The 23367-nt window shown below is 43.3% G+C and overlaps 1 protein-coding gene and 1 long non-coding RNA gene across 8 annotated transcripts in view; one reads left to right on the top strand and one right to left on the bottom strand.

Annotated features, from left to right (window-relative positions):
* ATP2B2 (ATPase plasma membrane Ca2+ transporting 2) overlaps positions 1-23367 on the top strand; it is a 393957-nt gene that overhangs the window by 19490 nt on the left and 351100 nt on the right. The window lies entirely within an intron of this gene.
* LOC147651056 (uncharacterized) lies at positions 3027-7118 on the bottom strand. Its single transcript, XR_015274964.1, has 2 exons — positions 6942-7118; positions 3027-5840 (listed from the first exon to the last, which is right to left on the bottom strand). It is a non-coding gene; the product is annotated as an uncharacterized LOC147651056 (long non-coding RNA).

The raw sequence follows: 23367 nt of genomic DNA, 5'->3' as shown, positions 1-23367 counted from the left end.
TTTTACCCGTCTACCTGTTAATATTCCTGTTAGTATTCCTGGTTAAATGCCTGTTAATATTCCTGTTAATATTCCTGGTTAAATGCCTGTTGATATTCCTGTCAGCTCTGCCTGCCAGCACAGGTACCAGCTCCTGACCCTGTTCCTGTGTTAATTGTACAGACCCCTGCAGGATCTCAGTGGATGTTTTTACCCAGCTATGAGGAGCAGACATCCACACTGGACTAAAATCCCTGTGAATTATCCCTCACATAAACTTGGTAAATTTTGTCTGCTTTCAAATTTGTAGTGACTGAAACAAAAATTTTGACAGAAACAAAACCAGAATTGAACTGAAAGAGCAATTACAGGATTGTTGGAAAAACACTGCCTAAGGCTTTGCTTTTCAGTCTAAAATATTTGCTAGCTCAATTAAAACAAAATGTTTTCCAGATTTCCTTGAATTTAGGTGAATTTTGAAATGATAACTTAACAGTATAAAAGATTTTAACGTGAAACATTAAATAATTGAAAAAGAAGCATTTCACTTGGCTTTCAAAAAGAGATCTTTTACATTCTGAAGCTTTTGCTCTCACATTTTTTCCAGCTTAGCCTCTTGGTCAAATACGACTTAAACGGGAATTGCTTTGAGTCATGACCTCTTCTGCTCCTGCACTGCCCAGCTCTCCCCAAGACAACCCCAATTTTCCCTGCTGGCTGTATTATCACTGATCCCACTGACTTGTGCAAAATGTTCCTGTGCTAAGAGAATATCATTTGGAGGAGTGACATGCTCTTCACTGAGGTTTTCAGTCAACTGCATTTGGACTTATCAAGAAAACTCATCTCATTTGCTTCCAACATGCTGCTTGATGAGTGATATGGGTGGCCCCTTCCCTAAGCAGTGAAAGGAGGAAAATCTAAGATGTCTCTATTTGTTTGTTCGTATTCTAATTCTCTAAATGGATTAAAATCTAAAGCGTGTATTATTTTTAGGTTCATCAAGAAAAGCACACATCCATAATTCAGATTAGAGCAGACCTGTGCTCTGTGGCAGGGGCTTTCATCTGAAATAAATGCAGCTATTTCTTCATCCAGGGAATTTCCCTCCAACTGGTTACTGCATTAGCTGTATGTGCTCTTTATGATGTGTATAGGAAAAGCAACATATGTGCTTTTATCTGATAAGTACTCTAAAAGTTTTGTGTTGGTTTTTTTTTTTTGTTTTTCTTGTTTGTTTTGTTGTTTTTTTTTTTTTTTGTTTTGCTGTAGTTAAAAATTCTGCTGCTGCAGATTTGGATTAAAATTATATTATATTATATATATTATATATAATAAAATATTATAACAAAATAAAGGCTTTACTTTGGAAGAAATACTTAATGAAGAGTTGCTGAAATTAAATTTTAGATGCTAGAGAATGAGAAGAGGTGCAGTACAGAGCTTCAGTCTCCTCTTGTGCATCAGTGACCAGGGTGCTCAGTGGCACTTCTGTCATCTGCTCTGGAGACTTCTGTGCACATTAATGCTCATCTATTAATGTTAATCATCATTCCTGGTTCTAAATGCAAAATCTTCCTACTTTGATCTCCAGGCTCTCCCACAGCCCTGCCTAACATTGCTCTTAGGCAGGCTTTTTACAGGCCAGATACTATTTGTCAAAAAAATCAAGAGAAAATGTCTGCCCACAAGTTTCTCATTTGCATATTCATCTGGGCATATTCCTGGCTCAGCCTGGGCTTCTCGTTCTTTTCCTTTCATTAAAATCTTCTGCTGTGCAATGAGCTCATCACAGCACTTTTCCTCTCCCCAATCCTTCTGGAGAAGAATTGCCTGTGTAAATCACTGAAATGGCATCACTGATTGCCACAGTCTTGTAATGTAGCTGCAACTCTAAGAATGATTCATCCTTGGATCTGGTCAAGGTCTCCAAATATGAAAGAAAGAAAGAAAGAAAGAAAGAAGAAATAGTTTGAATTATATAGAGAAAGTTCTGCAGTGAATTCTCCACACTCCTTCAAGCCCACTGACTAACTCCTGCAGATGATCAATGTTGTCTATCAGGGCTTTTTTACCCAGCCATCCAATTATCTTTGTCTCCCAGTGATACATGGGAGAAATGAGACCAGAGTTTTGCTGGTACCTTCAGACTCTGCAGGTGTGTTTTACCTGCCAAGATCCAAAAGAAAAAGGATTTTTATTTTTTCAAATTTGAACTATCACAAGAACAGCAAAGGATAAATGACTTATCTAGAAGACTGAATTAGAGTTTACTTCAGGAAATATTTTCCAGACACCTCCAGGCCTAACAGAGAGGAGGAATGACTACCAGCTCTATCAGATAACCCAGAAAATGCTATGGCAAATCGCTGCTGTCATTGCCTCTGTGTTGGAAGGTAATTACAAAGAATGGAGCAACAGGATTGTAAGGGAAGTGTAGAGGAGTTGCATAATCTTCCCAAACCCCACAGTCAAATAGCTGAAGTGGAAGCTGTCACAAAAAATCCCTGCCACAAGTGTGTGGTGGGCAGTGAGTGCTCGCTCTAGTAAATGCTGATACACCTCTTTTTCATAAGTATTGGAAATAACCCTCCCGTGATGTGCCACACTGCTGGAAGTACCTCATCTCCAAAACACAACACCTACCAGACAGATTTAAAGACCTAAAATTCTCATAAGAGCTTTAACCCATGTCCTTTACTTATTCTCCAGAAGTTCTTGAAAAATGTAAATGTATTCCCCTGTATTCCTCTGCCTGTGAACTGAGAAGAATCCAAAATTTCACTGCCAATAAAGGAGAGAGGGGGGAACTGGATCTGAGGCAAACAAAAATGTTTTGGTGAAATAGGATTAGTTCTTAAATCTCAAAAAAGCTTGTGGAGTCATGCAAAACAGAAAAGAGAGGTTTAGCCTGCATAGAAACAGAATCACATGAGTGCAATATCATTCAGACTTTCACTCATGTGACGTTTGGTTGTTGTTGGAGACAAATCTTTGAGAAAAGAAGTACAGTAGTTTTTATTGATAAGGAGCTCAATTTCCTTAGGTTTTTGCAGTACGTGAAATACAATTATTGCAAGAGGGCTGGAGTGGGAATATGGAAAATACTCTCCTAATTTGGCTGCACGTGTGTTTTCTTTAAACAGTGAGTTGTTATTTTCTTATTTAGGGGGAAGTGTGTTGATTTGTGGGCTGTAACACCAGGTGCAGCATGTGTCACCGCTGGAGCTTCATGAGGGAGTGACAAAGCACGGGGAAAATTAAGAGCTGCCATAGCGAAGATGAGTTTAAAAAGTCTGATCCTGGGGAGAGTGGCTGGAGAGAATGAGATTTATTTGTTTGTGTATGGGAACTGCACAGCCCCTTCCGTCATTTTCTTGCAGACCTCTTTGAATAATTGTCCCCATCCACAGAGCGTGTGGCAGGTTGGATCTGCATGGCCAGCAGCACCTGCGGAGTGCTGTGTGTTTGTTATGCTGTGCACAAGAAGGAATGAAGGATATTGTGCATTTCCTGGGGTTCAGCTCCTCTCAACTGCTCCATTCTCCAAATGAGTGCTGCGTGCCTTTGGACTGCAGGACTGTTTTGTGTTTACGGGTTGCTCGTTAGTTTTTCTTGGTGTTTTTATAAACCTGGGGCTTGCCTGGAATAAAGTTTACTGGTTCATCTTATCCAAAGGAGGCAAAAAAACCCACGTTCTGTTTCCTGGGGTGGTGCTGCACCTCCAGATTGCTCAGTATAGATTGTCAGTCGTATTGGAACTGGTCTAGATAATGCAGTCAGGTATAGCGGAAGTCTGAGGGAGTTCAAGTGGCAAATTTCTCATGAAATGTTTTTTTCAGAAAGAAAATTCTCCTGGTGCTGCCTACACTTTCTGCTGAGGCTTGTGGCAGTTGTTGAAGGCACTCACGTTATGCACAGGGTCAGAGCTCGGGTGAAATACAGGGTCAGTGTTACAGGTGCCAGAATGGGCATTTTGTTCCCTTCTCTGCACTTGAATTTTCTCCAGCATAACCTGTGCTGCCTGTGTAGGGCTTGTGTGCTGACTCCTTCCCCTCCTCAGAGCCTTTCTGAGAAGAAATGAATGGGTGGCAGCACTTTGAGGTCTTCTTGAGGGTTCTGCAGTGCACTCATCTGCTCCTTGGTCTCTCGTCTCTAATTGAGAGAGAGCTGAGCTGCTTTGCTGTGTTTGTGATCCTGGCTCACACTGTGAGAGACTAAAGAGCATTCTGGTCAAACTTGTCTCAGACTGGGTTCAGAAGAAACAGGAGAAAATGCAGAACTCACTGTCCCATAAGGCAAATTCTGTTTTAACCCCTGAGTGAAAAATGGTGATCTCAGCACTGAATTCTTCCCAGTTACTCTTCCCTCAGAGCATGGAATCCTCTGGCAAGCAGGGACATGAGTCATAACCATTCCTTTCCTTTGCCTTGCAGCTTGTACTTGGCATTTTGGGCCACTTCCAACGTGATAAAAGTCCACGTTACAAAAGCCACTCCCTGTGTGCCTTTTCCTGCCCCAGATTCAATTTTCACTTGCACTACCAAGGATTCCACTTGGAAACTTTTTGTCCATCCTCATTATTGTGAAAGAAATAACATTCTGATGGGAATGTGATTTTTTTTCCCCCTAGTTTATTGTACCATGCACTCCTAAATTCTATGAAACTCCTATGCACAGCTTCTTGCAGTTTTCTAGTTATTCATAATAATCTGTTGTCTTCCCTTGTCTCTGGTGCTAAGGTAACACCAGAGCAGATGGAAGGTAATGTCTTCTGAAACTTCCTCTCAGAGACAGTGAAAGTTAATGTTCCTCTTGAGTTCTTCTCCTATCATTACCTGATAGCTGGTATTTTGCTGATACAATTTTTTTTTCAGTCTATAGGAGAAATACTTTTTTTTAAAAAAATTTTATTTTTTTCACCAGAAATGAAATACATATAAAAAGCAGATTGAGGCAGTATGGTTGAAGGGGGAAAAAATGTTTTCTCTGGTTAATAATTCTTACAGAAAAGTAAGTTCAGTTTGAAAGAATCACTGTTGTGATAAATTAATGCTTTATTTAAATAAAGTGATGTCACCAGCTATAAATCGCTTGGCGGCTCTGCCTTGAACATTTTTCTCTTTGGGTAGATTTGACTGATTTCTAGAGGCAGGAAAGGTTTATTTGCATTGATCCTACAGTGCTGACCTCAGGCTAAGTGCCATCAGCTGTGAGTTTAATCACATCTATTCAGATGGATTTCACACGATCGATGTAAGCCTTTTTCAAACCTTACAAATGCTGAAGCTTTCCTTATTCTTCCTACAAAGAGCAAACGTGACTGCAGTATTTTTTATAAGGGTGACAGGCAGAAGTTCCAGTTGAAATGCCTTTTATTTTGTAGTGAAAAAGTGATGCTGAACTTGAGAGAAACACAGGTGGGAGTGTTCAACCTGAGCGTCCTCAAAGCTCTGGAGGGAAGGCACAAGTCAAATTAGGTTTAATTTGTCTCTCAGGACAACAGCAGGACCATGCTGTGCTTTCAACTGACTCTATTATTTGAAAGCTGAGAATACTTAAAAAACAGGACCAGTAATTAAGATATTGTAAATTAACAGGTTTTCTGTGCAGCAGATTAAAAGTGAAGCCTGGCCAGCAATATGGGTAGAGGGAAGGGAGCTGCAGGTAGAGCAGCAATGCAGGTGCACGTACTTCCCTGAAAATGCTGCCTGGGAGCTGGGATGCTTCCTGGGATGTCCTTTCAGAGAGCAAACAGGGCATGGATAGAGAGCAGCCAACATTTTCAGCACCACACAGATGTCAGCCAGGGCACTAAAGCAGAGAGTGTCTGTGCCTGGTGAGGATCTGCCTTTAATTCCCTAGAACACAAATTTTAGTCATCATAGCGAGGAGAAACCAACCTGGTGAGCTGCTGGGGTCTATCAGAGGAGTAATTGCTCAGAACATGGAAAAATAACTTTTGAAAAAACAGGGCAAACCACTGGGACAGTATTTGGCAGGCCATGTGTTTAATGGTGAGAGCTCACTTCACTAATATCTGAACGAGCAATTACTACCAGTTGTTCATATCTGGCTTCTGAGGCAAGGAACTGTCATGAAAAATCAAAACAGTCCAAAATTCTTCAAATCTAGATGGTAAAAGAAGATTTTATTTCACTGAGTGATCTTGAACAGGAAATTAGGCTTGTTGCTTTCACTCATTATTGATTTGAATCAATCACAGCTGAGTTGAATTGGCTCAGAATTTCACCCAGGCTACTTTTCCTTCTCACATGGGTCCCATTTCTCCTATTTCTAGTGGCTCTCAGCGAGTGCTGGTAGAGAAAAGGCCTTGGCACCCAGCAGGGACAGAACCCAAGCAGCAGCCTCTGTGCTGAGCTCAGAGTCATTTACAGCTGGTAGAATTTGTAGGCAATATTGGGCTGTCACAGTACAGCTGGTCTGTAGCTGGACAGATAAATCTGGCCATAATAAGAAACCCAATTTGGCTCTCCTAGTTCAATAAACAAGTCCCTGGGTGAGCGACGATAGGATGGATTTGAACACATACAAAGGAGCACAGCCAATCCCATTTGATTCTGAGTGCAGACATCTCTGATCAAGGATTTGGGCGGAGCTGAAACCCAGATCAATCAGTTATCTAAACCTGGGGAATTCAAACTCCCTGTGTGAGAAGGCTGTGAACAATAAAACACGCTGTTTGTTGAGGACCCTCGGTGAATTTGTGTCATTTCTGTCTCCCACCAATGACCCACCTAACATTTGGTGACCCCGACGTGAGCAGCAGCCATCCCGTGAGTAGAATGAGGGGAGACAGACAAAGTGTGCGTGAAGAGCCACCAAACCAGAAGAAAGCTGGAAATAATCAAGAAGTGTGTGGGAATAGCTGCCCGAAATTTACAGCGAGGAGAGCTGTTTGCGGTGGAAAGCCACTCAAACTCGGATTCTTTTGTACTCACCCTTGAAAACAGAAGAAAACAATCTCCAAAGACATGGGGGGATGTCTCTCCATGCAGGAACATCCGGTTATAAAGCTATGGACACATCTAGAAGAACGGCAGGTAGAATATGATGAAGAGGCATTGCCAGCTTTACTAACGTGGGCTAAGAACCATGGGTTGGACACAACCAAAGAGGCTGCTTTGATTTCAATACTTGGGCTGTTCAATACTGGTTGATTTGAGCAGCTTCTAGAGGTGACAGAAGTGCACTAAAACTCTGGAAACTTATTTTGGACCTGATGAGACTGTGAAATACTGGGGCACATGGCGAGGATTGGGCGGCTGGACAAAATGGCTGCCCTGAACGCGCTGTTCCCTGGTGGAACAGTGGTGAAGCCGCCTCCCACAGCCGCGATGAAGGCGCGGCCATGCCAAGATTCTGTGCTGGGCCGGAACGCCCCATGCCAGCGCCACAGGGATGCTGTGCTGGGTCGGAACGCCCCATGCCCTCGCTGTGGGGAAGCTGTGCTGGGCCAGAACGCCCTGCCATGGCAGCAGGCCCCCCATGGCCATGCTGCAGAGTCATGTGTCCACTGGCCAGGCCCCACCGCTGCACCGAGTGCATGTGTGTGATCAGCCCCACTGTTCGTGCCGGTTCCACCCCTCGTCACCATGGAAACACCCAGAGCGCCTCTGCCTAGCACCGATTGGCTTGGCTCTGAAACCACACCCACAATCCCGCCTCTGTTGGCCACACCCACTTGATGATGTAATCTGCAGGCAGGGCCTGATGACACCTCGCTAGGAGTTCCCAGATGTTGTCCCTACGTCACATCTGGACATACACTGGAAGCAGGAATCACCAACACCATGGTGCCAGATCCCACTCCTGGGCCCGTTCACACCGCTGCCACGGCACCGTCGCACCCGCAGCAAAGGCTTGAACGACCTGAGGGACCCACGCTGCTGATGGATACACGGAACCCCCATGGAGGGATCCCAAATCTTCACCCTACCACCAGCCCCCCAGAGGAAGCCTCTGCAACCCTGCTGACACCAGCTCCAACCTTATCGATGTTCCGAGCGGAAACCATCCCCACCTGAGACCCAGTAATCTTCTGGATGGAGGCAGAACGAGAAGCGATTGAATGCGGGGAAATAAAGGGGGCTGAAACAATTTCTGTACCTATGTCTTCTCCATCATCAGGGGGCTGGAGGCAGGGGGAGGGAGCAATTGCAGTATTCCCATTTTGGCAAGGTGATGGCACAACACCCAGCAAATATGTCCCTTTTAGTTGGCAAATCCTTTCAGAGCTGCTCCAACTGGCTGCTAAACATGGGCTGGGGTTACCTGCTGTTGCAAATATGCTTTGATTTATAATTGACCCTGAATTAACCCCCCGTGACATGAAGCAAATTGCAAAATTTACTCTGTACTCCAGTACAATATATGATGTTTGAATCAGCCTGGAGGTCTTATGCAGGGGATCAGGGACTGCTAAATTCAAAAGCTTTGCAGCAGGACCGATGTTTTGGAGCAGGGATCCCTCAGCTCATGGGACTGCCCTCATGGAAGATCCACAAACCCAAGTTTGCCTGAACTCCTCAATCCCAGCCCAGGCAAAAGACTTAGGGGTGTGAGCCCTAAATAAAATCACAAACCTATCTGTATCAACCCAAAGCTATTCAAGCATAAGCCAAAACCCCAATGAATTATATCCCTGCAGTTCACAGAACATTTGCAGGATGCTATGGAAAAGCAGATCACAAACAGCAAAGCAAGGGGCCAATTAATGCTACAACTGGCACAAGATAATGCAAACCAAGACTGTAGAAAGATTGTAGATGCATTACCTAAAGAGAATCCATCTCTAGAGGAAATGATAAATGCATGTCCTAAGGTTGAATCTCATAACATGGATATGTTAGCTAATACTATTACAGCTGCTGTTGAACTCACACCCCATCGCTACAAGTGTGGACAACAAGACCACGTGAAGAGAGCTGTCCTCACAAATCTGCCCCACTGGGGACATTTCAAGGACAGAGGGGTATGAATACAACCTGCAAACGATGCCTGGGACACACCTAGCAGCATCCTCCTGACAGCCCCTCAACAGATGTGGTGGAGCCGTATGAAGAAGGGTGACCGGAACAACTTATATACCTGCCTCATGGAAATCTGTGACTCTTGAAATAACAGTTCATTAAAATATTTTATTTGCTTACAAATTGTTTCTTCTGTTAAGTTGGTTTTTCTCATAGTTCTGATAGTTGAATATTTTTTGTTTCTTGAGTTAAGGTATAATTTCCATTTTATAGGATTCTTATTTATAGAGTTAAGTTGTTATTTGCAACTTTAAGCAGTTAAATTGTGATATGCTAGCCTGAAGGTTGGTGGTTTTGCCTAACAGCTCCTAGAGGCGAATGCTGCAGCTCCAGTGATACTTGGGGCACACTGCTGGCTGGGGGAGCTAGGTTTGTCAAATTGAGTGAAAAGCCTCCTTCAAATTAGACTCATGCTGTCTTTGTCATCTTTCTCTGCAAGGTGCCTGCAGGAAAGATAACGAAGAACACTTTGCATTTCTTAGTAAAACAAGAGAGGAATTGTCACAGTGCAGCTGGTCTGTAGCTGGACAGATAAATCTGGCCATAATAAGAAACCCAATTTGGCTCTCCTAGTTTGATAAACAAGTCCCTGGGTGAGCGACGATAGGATGGATTTGAACACATACAAAGGAGCACAGCCAATCCCATTTGATTCTGAGTGCAGACATCTCTCTGGTCAAGGAGCTGGGTGGAGTTGAAACCCAGATCAATCAGTTATCTAAACCTGGGGAATTCACACTCCCTGTGTGAGAAGGCTGTGAACAATAAAACACGCTGTTTGTTGAGGACCCTCGGTGAATTCATGTAATTTCTGTCTCCAATCCACATAACAGCGGGCATTTCAAAAGAACTGGCAAAATTTGGATCTGTTTGAGTGCAAGCTGTGAAAATGAAAGAAGGATGTGCAGAAGATGCCATGTTCCATTTCCCAAGGGATGGGAAGACCACCAGTGAGGAGGTGGGCCTAGTGGAAGTGTTAGGATTCCTGAGACTCACCTTTTTTTGTTCTCATTTTGGTCCAGTCCCTGCTGTTCCTGTCCAGCTCTCTCCTCCCCTCTCTGCTTGCAGAATGTTTTATGGGATTGCCATTGTTTTCCTCTGGCAGCTTATGTTGTAATTTCAGACTGTTCCCACAGTATATTCAATATGTTTCCAGTCAGTGGATTTCAGTTAAGGAGATTAGTTGCTCTTACAGAATGCTACTGGACAATATTAATACTTGAGAATTATTGTGTAAAATGAGGTTTAGGCTCCCTGGGTCGAGGGTGGTAAGCTGTAAAGTTTTTTTTTCTCAAGTGCTTAATTTTCTTGTTTGCTCCAGATGGATGGTTTCAATTGATTTCAGGCAAAGGTATTTCTACTGGGCATACATAATGCAGGAGCCTTGTCTGAAAAAAGTAAATATTTTTTCTTTGCATGCTTATGGATGTCTCAACCCCCTCTAAGCTAGGACTGCTGCAGGTATTTTCTGGCACTTTTATTTATATGAAAAAACTTAAATGGATACTGTAGGTGACAAAAGCGATGGGTTGTTATTTTATGCTGTCCTTTAGTGCATCATTGTAAATCAGTTTAAACAAATATTTCCTTGAAAACCCTAAAATAGCACATTTTATTCCACTTTTGGTGTAAATGGGCATAATTTCATTTGACTTTATAGCATGTCCTCTGTCCTAAAGTTAGCCCACATTTCACAAGGATAACTCCAAGTCGCCTGTTGGTGTAATTTCTGGAAAGCAGAATGAATACCTCAGGAGTCTTCCTTGGAACACAGAAATACAAAGAAAGGCCTTTTTCTGTCCTGACTCCTTTTTCCTCCTCTTCTGTCCCTTTTCCCCACATGTGGGATTTCAGGGTGTCTGTGCTGCATGTGAGCTGCTCTACAGACCTCCAGGAAAGCTGGTCTGGCTGTGAGGAAAATGGGATTGGAGATGGCTGGGGTTGAACTGCTTTTACACTGAGAAGTGATCTTCACAAATATATTCCTTTAACACCTCACCTTCCTGTACCTTAAAACTTTGTCAAGGGCAGGGTGAATTTTCTGCCCCAACATCTGTGTGCCAGCTGCAGCAGCTGTTCCTGGGGCACACTGGGATTTCTGGCTGCAGGAGCTGCTGGTTCTGAAATGTCTCTGAGTCCTGAAATCTGCTCCGTGGAACAGCGACCAGACATGTGCATGGGCAAAGCTGCCCTTGCAGGGAGTTACCTGCAAAAACAAAAACTTCCTGGTTTTGTTTTGCTCCTGAAACGCTCGAAATGGCCTTTTCTGTGCAGTGCTGGACTCCAAGGTGTGTGAGGAGCCTGAAAGCAGCAGCTTTATGGTAACTGCAGTGGCTGGAGGTTCAAGAGCAGCAAGTTCTGTTGGGAGAAGGATTAAATTTTATGAAAGCAGTTGGCATCAGTGTAACTTGTAAATCTTAAAGTGTTGTGTGTGAGTGGGAAGGCAAAACTAAATAGGGCATACGGTTGGCCTTAAAAAAACCCCAAAAAACAACAAAAAACCAGAACAAAATTTAACTCTCGGGAGTACAGTCTGTGAAACACTTCTTGTTTAGAATATTTTTTCTTACAGAGGCAGACTAGAATAAGAAAGAAGATTAAAAAAACTCATTTCTGCAGCTTTGAAAGATCTTTAAATGCTTCTTTTTGACTTTTAGCTATAATCTGTCTTTTTTAAGTTTCTATTTTGAACCAAAATTTTTTAGTTATAGTGCAGTTTTGCTTCTCTCAGAATAAAACCCAAAAAAGTGGCAGTTAAAAAGGTCTGAAGTATCATTTGTACCAGCTTCCAATTCCTTGGTACCAGCCTTATAAACATGACTAGTTAGAATTTTTTGTTGCTCAGTAGTGATGATGTATCAACTTTGCTGACTTTATGTGTAATTTGTGACTTCCCCCCACAGTGTTCTTCCTAACATGGGAAATTCTAATGCTTTTGCTGCCACATATCAAAGCACTGAATTTGCTGCTTTCCCAGTGTTTTTATGATGCCTACAAAAGTTACAGGGTGAGCAGGAGAGGGTGGGCAGGCAAGTTTACACCAAGCACTCGCTAGGATATAAATGATATTTAGCTCTTTCTGTGAAGAGTTAATGGGATTTTATTGTTATATTTGCACATCGGTGCTTTTCATCAGCCATTGCTGCCTGGCTCTCCATGGACATAAACCAAAAGGTGTTTGAAGAGGTAAAATTTGTCTTGATCTCCAACCCTTCAGCACCAGTGATTATTTGTTTATAAGTAATCAAACCAGTGGCAAACCCAATCTTTGCTGAGGTGGGAGGCTGATTTCCGTGCAGTTGTTAGTACAGTGGTAGTAATGTGGTAGTACAGTGGTAGTGATGTCCTGCATGTGAGAAAGCAGAACCAGCTGATACCATGGCATACACCAATGCAATTTTTTTACACTCACATGCACAGAGCTATGCCACCGAACTTGTTTTCGTATTTGAGACTGACAGATACCTTGGACATTGATCTTCACAGGCAGAGACCGTGTCCAGCTGTCACCCTTGGAGCTGGCACTGCTGGCTGGGCTGGCTCTGCTCCGTGGCTTTAGCCTGTCCTGCCCGAGCCAGCACCCAAAAATCCCTCAATGTGTGTCTAGACAAAAGTAAGCTCTCTCTGCTGGTGCTGACGCAAGATGCAAAGGCTGTGGCACCAGGAGCGAGCTGAGATTATCAGATCCGCGCTGAACTGTGCAGCTCTAATTTGTGTTGCAGCACAGGCAGTCTCAACACTCATTTGATTACAAATTGCAATTTAGAGATGCTCAAAATTACTTGAAAAATTCTCCCTTTACAAGAAAAATCCCCACCCCAAGTGAGAGACTGGTGCCACCCCACCCAGTGCTTACTTTGGCTCAGTCCATCAACAATGTCTGGTTTGTTTCCATGCTCATGTTTGCTGAGAGACTAAAGACATCCTCTTTCTTCAGTGGGAAACTAATACAGAAACTTGGGCTGCTTTTTTTTTTTTTTTTTTTTTTTTTGAGGCTTCAGGAAACTGAATGTCTTATCCAAACACATGCTCCAAAATCCCTGTTAATAATACTCCAGTCTTGGCATTTCTGTGCTCACCATCACTTGCCAATGGCCAACTGAGTATATGTGCACTGGGTGATCACACTCTTGGTTGGTAGAGCATGTTTGTCATTCCTTTAACCTAGGGATAGAAATAGGTTTGTCTCTGAGCTTGATTGTCAGGTTTTCTGAGCCGTTAAACTCTATTTCTTCAGCCGAGTATCCTCCTTATCTATATCTGTATGTGTGAGTGCTAGTATGTCTCACTCCCTTTCTCCATTTAATGGCATTTTTCTCATGAAGTCCTTGGGTTGTGATAGGGCACTCACAAGGGAGGCATTGAACACTTCCCTCATCCTTTGCCTTATCTTCATTTCTGAATTACTTCTGAATTGAAGACTGTATTCAAACTTCAACTATTGAGTTGACATCTATTTAAGACAGAAGGAATATGTCTTTTGAGCTATTATTGTTAAAAAGGGGGTTTTAAGATCCAGGACAAAAGACTGGATGTTAAACCTCCCTCTCCTGCAGAGAATTCATTCAGTAGCTGATAATGCGATCTGCTCAGGATAAATGAAGATAAGACGTCCAGGCTCTGTCAGCAGCCTCAGTCTCCCGTACCGTTCACTGTGGAGATTTTTTGTTTTTTTTGAAATTCTGCCGGGGCTCGCAGTGTTTATTGGATGCGGCTCCTCTGAGGGCTGCAGCAGATGTGGCCTTATTGCTCACTGTGTTGGGGCCGACAGCGTTCGAGCTACCGACAGCAGAGCAAATCCCAGCTTTGCTGGTGCTCGCTGGGTTCGGGGCAGAGCGGGGGGAGCCCAGCTGAGCTCAGTGCCACAGCTGCCGTGCTTGGGTGGGGGTGGCCCGGGGGTCCCCGTTCCCTCCTGGGGATGCTGCAGAAGCCCGGGGGGTTCGCGCTCGGGGCTGGGACCCCGCGGGGGCCGCACCGGCCACGGCTGTGAGGGAACCCCGGGTCTGCCCAGCCCCGACCCCCGGCCCCGACCCCCGGCCCCGAGGGATGCTGCCCCATGCCGCCGCTCCTCCGGGTACCACGGCGCGGCGGGAGCCTCTCCATCCTCCGGTGCTGCGGGGCCGTTCCAGTGCCGGCTTTGTCATCCGCCTTCTCTCCGTTTCCCTCTCCGTTCTCTCTCCGTTTCCCGCTCCGTTCTTTCTCCGTTTCTCACTGTTCTCTCTCCCTTTCTCACTCTGTTCTCTCTCCATTTCCTGCTCCATTCTCCGTTTCTCACTCGGTTCTCTCTCAGTTTCTCACTCTGATCTTTCTCCGTTTCCTGCTCCATTATCTCTCCGTTTCTGGCTCCATTCTTTCTCCGTTTCTCATTCCATTCTGTCTCAGTTTCTTGCTCCGATCTTTCTCCGCTTCCCTCTCCATTCTCTCTGTTTCCTGCTCCCTCTCTGCATTTCCCTCTCTCATTCTCTCTCCATTCCTCGCTCCATTTCCTGCTCTGTTCTCTCTCTGTTTCCCACTCTCATTCTCTCTCCATTTTCTGCTCCGTTTCCCACTCTGCTCTCTCTCCGTTTCCCACTCCATTAGCTCTCTTTCCCACTCTGTTATGTCTCCATTTTCCACTCCATTCTCTCTCCGTTTCCCACTCCACTCTCTCATTTTCCTGCTCCGTTCTCTCTCTGTTTCCCCCTCCTTTAGCTCTGTGTTTCCTGCTCCATTCTCTCTTCATTTCCTGCTCTGCTCTCTCTCCATTTCCCACTCTGCTGTTTCTGTGTTTTCCGCTGACTTTGGTGTCTTACCCTCTGCAGATCAAGGTTCCCCTGAAGCACAAGCAAACCCCAAGCTTGGGTGGCAGAGTCATGACCCCAAGGCTGGGGGTTTGGGTATCTGGAGGAAGGGAAGCTTTCCAAGGAAGCCAGAATCGAAGGAGATGTTTCAAGGTCCCTCCTGCCCTGTTCATAAATCTTTCTGGCACCATCTTTATGGTGTTTCGTGTCAGTAATCTCTCAAGTTCCCATACACCCGGTTTTCCTGGTGTGTAATTAAGCCCATAGCACTGAGCAAAGACCTTCTTATTCCTTTTTTAGAACGCAAGCCCAGAATTCTGTCCCAATGTTGTGTTGAAACCCCAAATTTGCACTGCCCAGCGTTGCCATTTATTTAATGCCATATGGAAGGAAGAAATGGGCCCTTTCTGATTGTTACATGGCCTCCTTGAAATGATTCAAGTGACTGAATAAACACAGAATGTTTCTTTTCTATAATCATTTTCTAGCATAAAACTACAAGTGAAAGCAGCTGATCATATTAAATCCCATTACAACTTAATAGCTTTATATGGAGTCTTTGCATTTCTTAAAAAATCCCACATTCAGGGCACATCCTGAGAAGAGAGGATGGCAGTGAAGCACCTTTGTTCTTTGTAATATTGTTCTTGTTATCAAACTTAAAGCCAATCTTCTAAATGTATTTTTGTCCCCAAACTTCATCAATCAAGGTACATCACTACATTATTAATTCCTAACTAAAATGGGTGAATACCAACCACAACTAATTTTAAATTTAAAAAATATAAAATAACTATTATCATCAGAAAACTGTAGTTCTGAAATGAAGCATCCTATTAGGATAAAACAGTGAATGTGTTTCTTAGGGTGAGGGAGAATGTATTTGCTCTCAGCTTGCTCTGTTCCTGTATCCACTGCTGATGGCCTGGCTGGAAACATCAGGCTCTCTGCTACACAGAATTTTTGCCATGCAGGTGACCTGATTGTATATTGATGAGTACAGACATTTTTTTATAATCCAGGCACCTTTCTGCTATATCCAGCAAACAGGTGGGTGGCCAGAAAAAGGTGGAATTATTTTATTTTATTTTAAAGTTGTAGCCGAAGCTAAAGAAAGAGCTTTTAGCTTTTGGACAGATATGGTTGTCCAAGATCTGGGAACTTCATCTGAGGTTTTTGAGGGCTCTGCTCAGAGCACTTTTTAGAGGAGACTGCTCAAAAATTTCTCTGGCTCTGGGAAGCATCTGTGACTGGGCATGCAAAGCCCAGACATGGATCCCAGCCTGGTTTGGAATTAGAATGTGACTGTTCTTTCCAGTTTAGCTGTGATGCATCTGCTCAGCATGCTTAAATTGCTGCCTCATTATGTGACAATTAATAGTTTTGTTGATGTTTATATACATATGTTAATATTTTCCTCAGTATTGTCAACCCCATATGCATATCGATGAAATGAAATTTTTCCCCATTTAGCATTTTTAATGTGGCATAAATAGAACTGTTTGTTGAAGTTTAGGCACACCCTGCTTCCATCAGTACAGCTCCTGGTTTCACTGAAGACTCTATCAGTAAAAATGAGATGGGAAGCTGCCTCCAAAAATGTGAGTTACATAACAGGTAGAAATCCTCTTTGGCTATAAAATATTTATTCAGTATTATGTAAGAAAATGGAAAAGCTTGGAGGTGGAGAAAAAAGAGGAAAAAAAATCTAATATAAGATTTGAGTGGGAAACCGAAGCAGATAAAATCTGAGAAAGTGAGCCTGGTGATGGTGGAAAACAGAGTCTATTTAAGGTTTCCTTCATGACTTCACCATTAATTCCCAAAGTTTCCAGGTTGAGGAGAGAAAAGAAGTGTTCAGGGTCTGAGCTTGCTTTCTGGTGCACAGCTCTCATGAATTCTCAGACTCCAGGCAGAGGAAGAAATGTCTTTTATTTGCTCCTTCAAGCTTTCATCACATGGTGTGAGGACCCAGAGGTAGCTTTTTCCAGGGAAGTGTGACTGACACCTCCCTGCACCCACTCCCTCTCCTGGCCCCACTGCTGCCAGGGGCACAGGGATGTTGGGATACCTGCAGGCTTCCTTCTCCCATGCCAGGTAACACTTCCAGGAGAGCACAGTGTCTGATGTGAGCACTTTGAAAGCTGTGGTTAACAAGTGAAAGTTTTGCAGCCTGTGGCTTGAGTCACGCTGCTTTCTGCTTCCTGTGACAGGGCAGAGGTTTCCCTGCTGGATGTTTTCTGGATGGCTTGGAGCAGGAAACAACTCCTGGGTTTGTTTTCTCTTGAGACAGAGGATTTGTCCCTAGGTCTGTCTCTCAGTGCATGTACACAGGTTTCTTTGCATTCTGCAGATAGGTAGAGAGTACTGGCTTCAGGATTTTAAATTTTTTTGTTTTCAATTTTGTTTTTAAATCTTATTTATCTCCAGTTTTAAAGCCTTGATGGTTTTATGCTCTCTTTTAATTTGAGTCTATAGTGTAGAGGTAGGAAAAACAGCTAGTGCTTTTATTAATGATTTTCCTTAATGGTTGCATTTACTCCTTTAAGAATTACAGTGGAAAGCACGGGTGACATATGTACTGTTAGCTTAGTAAATGATTGATTTTAAATATTTGGCCAGAAAAGTAGGGATGAATTCAAGTGGATGATATTCCTTGGTTCCAATTAATGTAGGAGCAAAGGATTCTCACCAGGGAAAGGCTTTGATTCCCTTATCTTGCTGTCAAAGCACATGATGAGGAAAATGAAATTAACTTGTCAGAAGCAAAGTTTGGTGAGAACTCATCTGCGTGCAGAATAATTCCTGTAAGCATGACATCTTAATTTCAAGATGTTTCTGACACTGCACAGAGAATTTGTCATGCAAATGAGATCCTCGTTAGGAAGTAATATTTTTAGAATACTTTAAGAAAAAGAAGTGTGTTCTTCTAAAGGCTTTCTGTACATACATAGAACAACTCTTTAGAAAGGAAGATCGGACTGGACATGGCTGTGTTAATGTGAGACAAGTGTTGTCCCAGATCATCTGCTTAGGAAATCTAAATCTGGAGTTCCTACATGATCCACCTTTACAAAATGTTATGCTTTAAAGGCCTAGGCTTTAAATGTCCAAAATTCAGCCTACCTGTGTAAGCTGACAGGGGCTGTTGCTTTGCTGCAGTGCACCACTGGACATCCTTCCCATTCATTTTGTTCAAGAAGAAATGGATCTGTTTCTCCTGGTTTCGAACCTTTTTGGCTAGACTGAGAGGGGCTTTGCAGTCATCTCAGTTGTGTTTTTGCCTGCCTTGTTTTGTAACACAGGTACTTCTGTAGGTAATTTCCAGCCCATTCTAGAAGCTGAGGAAGCTTTCTGTGTGCCAGCAGGAGGAGGCTTGACTTTGCTGATGACAGAAAATCCATGGGCTCTGTGCAGTCCCCTGTGGTGTGAGCAGCAGAGAGCAGGAGGTGATAAGAGGTTTTGCTCAGTGAACTGTCCTGAACCAGCTGCAAGAAGCAGAGAAATCCTTTGCTTTCTGTAGCATTCCAGCAGTGTGAAGGACAGAAATGATGAAGGCGTTGGGAAAAGTGGTGATAGAAATCAGGAATTCACCTCACTGGATGATAGGAGTGACAAAGAGGAAATTAATTACTATTCATATCACAACATTTGCTGCTCTGGCTCCCTTGTTGATAAGACCAAATAGGTACTGTTAAGGAGGAGCAGTTCCCATGAATTCTTGGTGCTGTAAATAGGAGCAACCGATTAAAATGAAAGTTCACTTTGGTGTCAGTCTCCTGTGAAACTGATGAAGTATCAGGAGCTGGGATGATCTCTGGTATCTGTCAGCCTGGATATTCAAGCAACAAAGTATGTGAGCCCTTCAGCCCTGTGTGCTTAGAAGATGTTTAATTGATTAATGTGGACACTTCTCCTCAAGTGAAGTGATCAGAACTTTTGTCAGGTGGGTTTGGGTTCTGCTGTTCATCTGGAGAGCGTCAGAGACAAAGTCTGGAATGTGCTGGTCCTGGCCAGAATGCCAGGTGAGCATGTATTGCACCAACTCCACTTCCATTCATGTCTCTGTTGAGATGCAGTACTCTTATTTCCTTTTTATATAGATCCTGAAATTACTAAATTTGTAAGTATTTTTTTTTATTTTATTATCATCATCTAAAAAATCCCAACAGTGAAACTTCTAGCTTGAGTAATGAAGCAATTTCTGAATACTTTTCTATTCAGCTTTGTATGGTTTTGGGTTTGCTATAATGTATCTTAAAGAGAAGATGTTTGGGGTCGAGTGTGTGCTTTCACTAAGTGAAGCAATGCTTCTTAAAGCTTACAGCAGATGGCAAGGAAACAAATGCAGTTTCTGTTCAAGAGCGTGACGTTCGCTTTGAAATATGCTCTGGAGTCTGGGCTGCCTTTACAAATTGCTCTCCCTCCTTGTCTGAGAAGGATGCTGATGTCAAAGGCTGGATATTGGGCTTTGGTGAACCTCTGTGTGCAGGGAGGGAAGCAGAAAGTACCCTGGGAAATCTGGTGACGAGGGAGAAAGGAGCAGAGAACTGCATGGAACGAGTCCTGCTCTGTCCACAGAGTTTTCCCCTGCTGGGGTTTTGGTTTTGTTCAGGGAAACGGAGTTTATCTGTGTGCTTTAAATAGCCACATCTTCTTTTAAGGTCCATCATTAAATTACCCCCTTAGCTAAAAAACAAAAACAAAACGAGCAAAAAATCAAAACAAGGTGAACACCCCCTTAACCCCAAATAACAACCACCCTCCCAAAAAAAACCCTAAATAAAGCAAAAAAACCACCCAAACAATCTAATGAAAAACCCCAGTGCTCCCTGAATCTGGCTAACTCCAGGCACAATGAAATAATAATGCTTTTAGCTGGTGGCAAATATAAATGGAAATTTTATCATCATGACAGCAATTCCTAGAGGGCTGCTTAAGCACTGATGAATTGAATATAAATATAACTCTATATTTGAGAATCTACAGGTAAACAGTACATATAAGAACAGAGTTGTGATATGCATTCAGTCAAATGAAAGCATTATTTTTGAAGAGGTAAGGAAATGGTAAGAGAAATGGGATAGAAAGGGTAGATAGAACCCCCAATAATGAAGGAAATAAGAGATGCAGGCAGGTATTTGTGTGTGTCTGTGAGAATCTGAGCCCACATGTCCCTGAGTGCTGCTGCAGATTCTCACAGTGCCTAATGAATGTACTCTACTAGAAGAGTTATTGACTTCTGGGGGGCCAAACCTGTGTCTCTGAGAATGTGATGGAAGAGGTACAGAGCAGTTGGGACCATAGGTGCTGCATTCCAGGCTGCATTCCAGCTGGCAGGCACCTGGCAACACCACTTCACCTGCCTGCAGTGTTGACAAAGATAATTGCAGCATTTCTGGAGAGAAAAAACTCCAGTCTTATGGCAGTCAGCTCCAGGGGGATTCCTTCCTGAGGCACTCAGTGCAGGTGGGCGCCTGTGACAGAGCCGTGTGACGGAGCTTGGCACTGACACCCAGGGGCTGCTCAGCTCCTGCAGCAGGAGCAGAGGGGATGACTGAAGGTGCTGCAGAGAACAGAATGATTCTGATTGCTTGGCAGAAATGCAAAGGTTTCCTTATTCCCCTCACTTGTGGTGTAGGACATGAGGGGCCGGCAGAGCATGTGCTGATGTCACCTCTGCTGTTTTAAATGAATATTTTATGTTCGAGGCTCTGGTCACAGTCTGCCAGGCTGTCCAAGGGCTGGCACAAATCTGCCTCCAGAAGTGGTGAGCCTGTGACTTGGGTGCCTTGGGGAATATGCCACTCTGTGGATTTACTGCTGAGATTCATATCCTGATTGATTTTCTTGACAGGATCAACCCCAAAAGCATGCATTTATCAAAGGGAAATTTAAGAACGAGCATGATAGTAAGGTGTTATTTCTTCGAGGGCAATCCAAAGTTCTGAGATGTGGATGGCTCAGGTCTGGTGGCATTTCTGTGAAGCCTGTCTGGAGTCATAAGCCGTGGCTGTCCAGCTGGAATTGTGCTGAGAACACAGAACTACTCCCTCCAGCTGTGGTTCCACAGGGGACAGAGCTGCCTCTCTGACACGAGCAGAGCAGCAGGGTGAGTGGCTGGGCACCTAAGAACACAAACTGAGCCGAGACAGGATCATTTCCTCAAGGTCAGAGGCTGTCCTGGGGTTCAGGCTCGGTTCTGTTGGTCTTTCTTTGTCATGTTGTACTTTGTTGGTGCAGTGCTCAGAACAAACAGCTTTTTAAACTGTGAAGCACAAGTGGCAGAGGATGAATTTTGTTATGCAAGCACCTAACAGAGCAGTAAGTACAGAAAGAAGGTATCCTCTTGCCATCATAGGGCTGAGAAATGCTGCTAGATAGGATTAACTCGCTAGCATGTACAGCATACTTCTATATATGGAGTATTTAACAAAAGTTTAGTGATTGCTTTTATTAATTAATCTAATAAAGTAATTGTATAGATTTTTTCCTTGTCAAATATAATAATTCAAATAACATTTTAATCATGCAGTAATTAGCCATGATCACATACTCTAGGCTGTAAACACTACAGATGCTAGTACTTTTAGTAAACACTGGGTTACCACAATAATTAGTCCTGGGTGCTCCAGCAATTACAATTGCCTTTGTGCTCTCTGCTTAATGAGTGACAGAAAGTACAAACCATTTCGAACAGGGACACTCAGGTGTATTTTATGAGAATTGAAACTTTCCCATAGCTGTTCATTCTTTGAATTCCCATACCAAAACTAATCTGGGAAGCTGTATTTTTTTTATGTTTCAGGACAGATTTCCCACGACCCTGACTATAAATAAAACAAGATTATTATTTCTGGAGGCTGATTCTTTCTCTGAGTAGTTTTCATGGTTGCTTTCTTAAAATTAAGACAAACAAACAAACAAACAAATCAACCCATTTTTTTTCTGTTATCACCCATCCATTGTCTTTCTGTGAATTCAATCTTAAATCTCCAACTGAGGCTGTGCTGACACAGCAAAGTGGTTTGCTTCTGGTTGTTTGCTCTTTGGAAAAGCTGATGGCAAATATGAGGAAGGTTAAGACTTGCAAAGTCAGAAACAAAGATGTGTGCGACTATTTTGCATTCAAGATCCAAGGTTGGCTGCATGCTTTGTAAATAAGTTTGCAATTCCCGTTTATCAGCACAAAAGCTGAGCTGTGGCCTGTGTGTTCATGGCTGGACACTCTGCTGGGCTGGCCACAGTTAAATTTGGACAAGGTTAAATGCAGGAAAAATGTAGTCTTGATGACATATGCTTTATGTCATCTATCCTTGATGAATTTTCAGGGAAAAGGTTAGATTCTGATTTCCAGCAAGATACTGGAAAAGCTTCCTGGACTTGCTCAGAAATGATTTATACTTATGGTGTTGGTCTGTAGATAAAAACCTACAAGACATCTGCAGGAGATGTATTTCTGTCCCTGCTGGCTGTCGGGAGAAGGAAAAAGATCTTGTGCTCTGAATTTACTGACTCCTTAATGGAAAAAGGTAATACAGGATGATTAGAATATTGCATAGGCTCATGAGTAATACAAATTCTTTACTGAAAATTTAAAATTGGAGCATGCTAACTGCAGCAATATCATTGATGCTGCTATCCCCTTGAGCAAAGGACTTGGCTCTGTTTTTTATTGCTATTCAAAGGTAAATAAGGCAACCAAGTGAGGAGATTTGACAGTTTGCAAAAGCTGGTGGCCTTGCTTGAAAGCTGCTCTAGGTGACCCTGCCTTGACAGGAGGGTTGGACTAGGTGGTCTCCAGAGGTCCCTTCCAGCCCTGACTGCTCTGTGATTCTCTCAAAGCTCTGAGCTGAAAGGCAAAAGTTTTTAATCCTCCAAGTAAGATTCGTTGTTATGGGTTAATGTAAACAGGACCTGAATCCTGTTGGAAGAGAACATGGGTGACACATGCACTTGGGAAAAGAGTTCCAAACCAGCACAGAATTTTCTGTTGCAGTTTGGGAATGGGGTTTTTGCTATGTGAAGTTGTTTTTGTAAGCAAAGCAAATCATAGCTGGGCTTTATTCATGTCCTTGGTGCCTTCCAGGCTAGAACATGTAATTAAAATTCTACTCTGTTAATGATGGAGATGGTGCTGCTATGGATTAGGACAGATGAAGTGACCATGGAGTCCTTGACAATCTGCCCTGGTGTGATGGGTTGGCCCCCGCTAAGAGCAAAGCACTCGCTTGGCTTCTTGTTCACACCTTCCCCACAGTGGGATGGGGCAGAAAATAGGAAGAACTGGAGTCAGAAATCTCATGGTGCAAAATGAAGACAGGGAGATCACTGACCAGTTACTGCTCTGGGCAGAATGGGCCGAACTCAAGGAATCAAACTTGATTTTAAACACTTGATTACTGATTGGGAAACAGGCGACAAGCGTGTAACTGATCCATTCTCCATTTATTGCCATTGCTTAAATGTTCTCTCATGGGAGCAGCTCAGGCTCCTCTGACTGTTCCAGGGGCACCCTGGACTCCTCCTTTAAGCTCAGCTTTAGTCTGTGGAAG

The sequence above is a fragment of the Cyanistes caeruleus genome, chromosome 11 (assembly GCF_971803275.1).
Source record: "Cyanistes caeruleus chromosome 11, bCyaCae1.hap1.1, whole genome shotgun sequence".
Classification (NCBI taxonomy): Eukaryota; Metazoa; Chordata; class Aves; order Passeriformes; family Paridae; genus Cyanistes; species Cyanistes caeruleus.
The sequence above is the reverse complement of the archived record's forward strand: the minus strand, read 5'-3'. Positions and strand labels throughout refer to the sequence as shown.